At 38.2% G+C, this 6,894-nt stretch overlaps 1 pseudogene; it reads right to left on the bottom strand.

Moving 5' to 3' along the window:
- LOC137291199 (multiple epidermal growth factor-like domains protein 6) overlaps positions 1-6,696 on the bottom strand; it is an 88,971-nt pseudogene extending 82,275 nt beyond the window's left edge.
- Between the last annotated feature and the right edge of the window lie 198 nt (positions 6,697-6,894).

The raw sequence follows: 6,894 nt of genomic DNA on the forward strand, positions 1-6,894 counted from the left end.
ATTTGTCCATACAGACTTTTCTCAGCGCCTCCATGGCAATTAGTGCGACCTAACGTCATACTAGATCTTACTCATCATAAGAAATCTGACACGAATGATTTAATATACCAACAAGAATACATCCAGTTACGGAAGCAATATACTTCCCATCGCTCCATATTTACTGACGGATCTAAAGATGGCGGCAGTGTGTCCTGTGCCACTGTTATCGGATCACACAATATCTCTTTCCGACTACCAGGCAATAGCTCCATATTCACAGCAGAATCCATGGCAATATTGACAGCTTTGGAATATGTTAAACGTCAGTCCCATCATAAACAATTTGTATTATTTTCTGATTCATTGTCATGTCTTCAGGCACTGAAAAACATGTCTTCTGCCCACCCTGTCATTCTAGACATACTGGAACTATACACTGATCTTGCCACTAGCCAATATGACATCGTCTTCTGTTGGCTGCCAAGCCATGTTGGCATTGTGGGAAACACAATGGCTGATGACGCAGCGCAAGCGGCACTTGCTAAATCTGTGACGCCACTTCTTCTGCCATATAGTGATTTCAAACCTGTCATTAGATCTTATATGCGTGCCTTAATGCAAAAGAGGTGGGACACCCAGGTAGGTGTAAATAAATTACATGCAATAGAACCGAATATTTGTTACACCTACTTGGGCTGTCAGTCCAGATTTGAAGAGGTCATCAAGATGTCGTATTGGCCATACAAGATATACGCATAACTATCTATTGAAAGGTGACGATCCTCCATTTTGCATCCCTTGTGATGAAAGAATCATAGTCAAGCATGTTTTGCTTGACTGTGTTGAATATTCCATCACAAGGGATAAATATTTTACATCACGAACTATGAAGGGTCTTTTTAGCAATACAAGTACTCATTTAATAATTGCGTTTTTAAAAGAATTAAAGGACAAGGTATGATAGAGGCCCTTATTGGCCCACAACATGTCATGATTATCAAAATTTTACAACACGATAATTTTAGCATAAAAAGGGCTAAATTAATTGTTGAGGTTACCTCCAATTGCATTTTTATGTTTTTAGTGTTGTTAGTTTTCCTCTTTGAAGACCTCAAAGTTAACATATTTTACAATATCTTCTAGAAACCTACATTTTCTGATTTTCAAAGTGATAGAAAAGTGTGAGCAAAAGCGTGACCCATCCCAATTTTTTCACCACATATGAAGAGAGTAAATTAGAATGCACACCTGAAAAATTGTGGTGGGTCACGCTTTTGCTCACATCAAAATCTTTAAAAAAGTACATTTTTTCAGTTTGTGAAATTGCCCCATACAACATCTCAAAAAATAAACATTGACATAAAATAACATCTTTAAAAACAATCCATCACATTTACGTATCTGTGCCACGGTACATTATATTTTAAACGGTTTTGTGCTCTAAAATACACATATCAAACATCTTTATTAAAATTTTTAATATCATAAGGCACTCTCAAGGCTGATTTATGAGAGGCAAACGTTGGTTTTTGGTTCTTGGTCTCTGCTAGAAAAGTAAGATGTCTGAATATTTTCAAAATATGATCAAGCAGCATTGTTAAGGTGAGAATCTTTGTTATTATGTCAGAATTTGATCATTGTCTTTCTGTCATCTATTTATTGAACACCTTTGAGTCACCTGTCACTGTCAAAATAACACTGTCATTCAACAGGATTGCCATGTATAAACCTATGCATTTTCCAAGACCTTATGCACCTTGATGTTTCCAATAGTCCAGCGGGTAATGGCATGATTTGTATGCAATTGTGCATTTTCATGTTACAAGTGACCTATTAGATTTCATTTAACCAAAATGACTACAGTTAACTGTATGAAAAGGATTTTTTAGCTAGAATAAGAACATTGTATCAAGGTCTGGCAGATGATGAACACAAACAGACATCAAGTCATACATAGTTGTAAAGTGTAATTATATAAGCTTAAATTCACATTGTGAGGTAAAGGGATATGTGGACTAATGGTTGCAATAGTGGACTATTGATTTTTTTTTTTATCAGACATGCAGGTTCAAATCCATGTAACTTTTCTTTCTTTTTTTTCAAAGTTGGTTTATCCAGTCTACAATGTTTATCTAAACTGTTTCACATCAAATCCAAATATTGTAATTTGTTCCTGCAGTTTGGTAATCTATGTACATTGTTGAAACAAACTTTAATTAACATCATGTAAATTTTTTATTAAGACACTGACCATTCACCTTTTCAAGTCGGTCTAGTTGCCTTTGTTCCCAATATTTTAAAATTCATATTTTATATATTTTGATCTACTTTAGGTTTATACACTCTTGAATACTGCAGTTCTTGACAGTGAATCAGAAACTGAGATTGATGACTGTGTGAATGAAGAGTAATAGTGGATGTTTTGTATCTTTAAAGTGGATAAGTTGTGACTAATTACTCTGTGAAGTCTTTTGAATACTTACTTTAACACTTGCATGGTGTTAATATGAACCTTTGCTGACAATGAAATTGCACCCGAAATGGGCCCCTTTGAGGTCAAGATCTGTGATTTTTAGTGCAACATGATTGGTTATTATAAAAACATATGATGATTGAGCTGTTAACTGTGTATTTGCTAAAACTGGTTGTAAATGCTTACTAGTTAAAATGAAGCTGTGCCCAAAATGTAGCTTTACCCAAAACAGGCCCCTGTGATTCTTAGTACAACATGATTGGTTATCATGCTTACATGTTGTAAAATTGACCCATGGATTACATTTGCAAAGAATGCTGTGAATAATGACTGAGTTTTGGGGACACAATTGGCAAGCAATTGACTTAACAATGTTTTGCAACCCTAATTGGGCCCCTTGAGGTTAAAACATTATGATTGACATTGACATGTTTTCCAGCATGAGTACCTGTCGTAAAACTGCTGTAATTTGTATGTAAATAAGATGACAGATGTAAATAAGTCATTATGGCACAGTGATATTTCAGACTCCTTGTTACTTTTCATGGGAACAAAAAACCCATTTTGGGCCCCTCTGCAGTGAAATTACACCTCAGATCATGTAAAATGTAGCATTTTTATGCAAAGCTAACTTGTCTCTAAACAAATAACATGTTTTCAGCCAATTCTGTTAGTGGGCCAAAAACCACCCTTATCATACCTTGTCCTTTATTGACTGAGTTGTAAATAAATAAATATTTTATGATTGGAAGTGTGAATTAAGCACTCGGATTGGTAGTGGCGGTATCCTTGAAGGGGGTTGAAGAACCATAAATTTATTGTCCTCCTGAGAGGGTACGTAAGTCCCAACACATTTCAAGCTAAATTTAATCTTCCACTGTTTTAGTTGTAGTGTTATTGTCATTTTAATTCCTGGCTAAACTTGCATACAATCGCCAACAGCTGAGGGGAAGGTGTAAATCCAGCTAGGGTCCATGCAGGTAGCAGAAGCACTGTAAGTCCCCATGGACCCTAGTATGGTGATTTACCTTCAGTTGTTGGTGATAAAAAGCCCATTTTTACATGGTATTGTCTAAAATAGTTTTCTCCTTTTAAAAATACATACTAGCTAGTTTTAATTCCTTTTTGTGATACTCTAGTTGTTTTACAGTCCGTCGATGACTGGTTCTTTAAGTACCTATATTTTTGTGTATCTACAATACCTCTCGTCACTATATGGCTGCAACATTGCCGATGTGACGTTAAATTTTAACTCTCTCACTCACTCAGCTGGGGGACATCATGAGTATTACACCAGATTCAAACGAGGGTTATATCCTAGAAGTGGACTTAGAGTACCCGGCAGAATTACGTCAGTTTCATAACAGCTACCCCCTGGCAAGGCTAATCCTGACTGGATGTCTGAATATTTCCTACTGTGATGATATTGCAGGGTCGGTTCTTGTTGTGGAGGTAGGTGTGGGTGCAGGTGTGGGCGTCGTCGGATGTCTTAACAAAGGTGACTTTGTTCAGACGCATCACTGCCTTGGTGAAAGTCCTGTCCGAACTGACACTTTCCTGAGCTAGGCTGTCTAGTTTTCACACAATTTTGCACCTGCATATCCCAACATCAATATTGATGCCACAACTGCAGTGTCCCACAATTATGCTTTTCACGTTTTGTGAAAGGCACAGTTCGTGTGAAGTTTTTAGCTAAAGCCGCTTTCTTGTGAGGTCAGGTTGTGTATTGGCGTTTAGTGTAATGTTTTCCCCTTTGGTTCAAACTTTTACCATCACTTTTGTTTTGTTATAATAAAATCATATTAATAGTTTCTTTTGCCGGGTAGTTTATTCTTATCTTGGTTTTCAACCAAGCCTTTCATCATAGTTTTTCATCCGTTTTCACGTGTACTATTACAAATGTCACAGCTGATATCTGCACAATAACAAGCCTGCTAGAACGTCAGTTGGAAGGGAAGTGATATCGAATGAGGACGCGCCGTGAGTCAACGTTTTCCCATGCAATGTAACTTAGTAACTTAGTAACTTCAATGATGGTGTCGCAGATATTTCATGTATGCAGCTAAACGATCATTGTTTACAGTAGAATGCGTGAATTATGTATCATCCTAAGACATATCCAAGGACAAAGGTATCGCAAAACCTTTGCTTTTACTTTAAATAGTCAAATACCATTCCCAGAGCAGAACGACCAGCTTGGTGTCGAGTTCGACTTAACTGGAATTTGACATCAAGTGGAATGGTCCAAGGGTAGAAGGGTTATCGATTTCTTTGGGTCAAAATTGGTGGAAGGGTTTGTGTTTAGCACCACTCTACAATCTTGGAGTAAGTACTGTTTGGTAGCTGTTCATTGATGGTGTGGGTGTGCCTCTCACATGGCTTTTAGTTTGACCTTTGTAAAGGTCAGATATCTGAATGAAAATTGGTAGATCACCGACTTCCTAGACACGGTTGTGGTACCTTATTTCGTGAACCAGTCTCTGAACTCAATGTCATCGACAGCAAATTTTGAAGCAGTAGTAACGTTAGACTGACCATGGCCCGTAAGGAATGTATAACATGTTTAGAACTTTATGGGTCTCAGAACACGCCAGAGAGACCCGGCAGTACAAATTGTAATGGATGGAAACATTGCAACACTTTCTCAGTAAAGGATAGATTCTCGAGAGGTGGATTGCCATACGGGATTACAACCAGCAAAGTCAGGGATCTAACCCACCTAGCCTCCGCGGTTACACCAGATATTGAGACTCTACTCGGTTATTGATAAAGTAGTGTAACTACGTGTCTGACACATGACATTAATTTAAAGTTATATTTAATTTGATATAACGAATGAATAACTAATCCACTGAGGTCCTGACTTCAGATGAGGGTGTTCAAGTAGCTTAAAGGAATTCTCTGTATGTCTCTTTTCAGTCGAAGTATTTCTAATCCTCCATGGTTTTAATGTTAGTTTTCGCTGTTTGACTGATCTAACTCGCAATCAACAGTAGACAGAGGAAGCTCTTAATTCAGCTGGAGTAGTGTGCACGTAGCACTACCGTTAGCCCCTCAAGGCCCACTTGTATATTGCATTTTAAAGAATTATTTCTGTGTATGAAATAAGGCTCGTCTCATTTGGTGTTAATGTATAGACGTCGACGGTAATTTGTAGAGCTGGCCAGCCCGATGGTCTAGTAAAACATAGATAACATGCCCCCTAGTGAATCGGAGACGAAGTCACCGCTAATTTGTGTAAGGTAACTGGTTCACGTTCAAAATACAAGCATACACTTACGAGAGCATACGGGTGTGACGGGTGTGTATAATTGTTGAACTAACGAGAAAAGCACATAATTCACTGCATTCTCATGCATACATCTGAGTAAATTCTCCACAGCTTAAATCTATTTTTCAAACTGAACTTAACACTTACACTTGACAATTCATTGACAATTCAAGGTCAAAGCACTGCGTTGGCATACATTTTTGCTAAAATAGAGACGCCTATCAATGTGCGGACCTCTGATTTCGTTAAATCCCTTTGGGGCTACCATTTGAAGTTAGGAACTAACATGAGAGCCAACGGCAAAAGGACCCAGCATTGCAAACCCCAACGGAAGAGGATGCAACTGCCTGATTCCATGTACTTGTGGACAAACGTACGTCGGATGAACGCTGTGCCCTATCAACACAAGACTCAAGGAACACTGAGTATCTGTCAACAAGCCCGCCTAGAAGACCACCATAACAGAACATGCCCTCAAGAACGAGGAGAGGCTGGCGATGATGTTTTTGTTGTTGTTGTTTTGTTTTTTTTGTATGGGTGACCCCCCTCTCCCCTCATCATCTCCACCCCCTGTTTACTTGTTTAGTGTACATGCTTTACAGTCTTAAAACGTCATTGATGTGTAACCTGTTTTAGTTGCCATATGACTGAAAAAATGCGAATATAAGATGGTATAAATGGTATAAACTCCCAGCTATTTCTATGTTTCGAGCAAAAAGGCGCCAATACGAATAACCCCATCTGAATTAAGAAAAAATCAGTACGACTGCACACGGTACAATTTGATACTTAGGCATTAGTACCACAGTTGCACTTGTCACATACATCATTAGTCGCAAGTGAAGAAACGACTATCAAAAGTAAAACTGACAAAGGAACATATATGTGTTCTAAAATTCATAAAAACTTACTCACCTGCTGCGAGGCTGAGACTGGCAATCCAAAACACAACACTGGCTAAAGCCGCCATTGTGTTCCACTGATGCACAGACCAGGAAATAGATTACGTTCCTAGTCCTGTTTACCGCGAATCTCCACTATTTTTAGTAAATACTACTCGACAAGGAGACTACCACTATTGTTCATCCTTGTTGTTGAAGACTCCGTGTTTCTATATGTGTCCCCATCAGATGAAGGAACAGACTTTCCTTGGAAATATATCTCTCAG

This window comes from Haliotis asinina, chromosome 7, assembly GCF_037392515.1.
Source record: "Haliotis asinina isolate JCU_RB_2024 chromosome 7, JCU_Hal_asi_v2, whole genome shotgun sequence".
In the NCBI taxonomy this organism is placed as follows: domain Eukaryota; kingdom Metazoa; phylum Mollusca; class Gastropoda; order Lepetellida; family Haliotidae; genus Haliotis; species Haliotis asinina.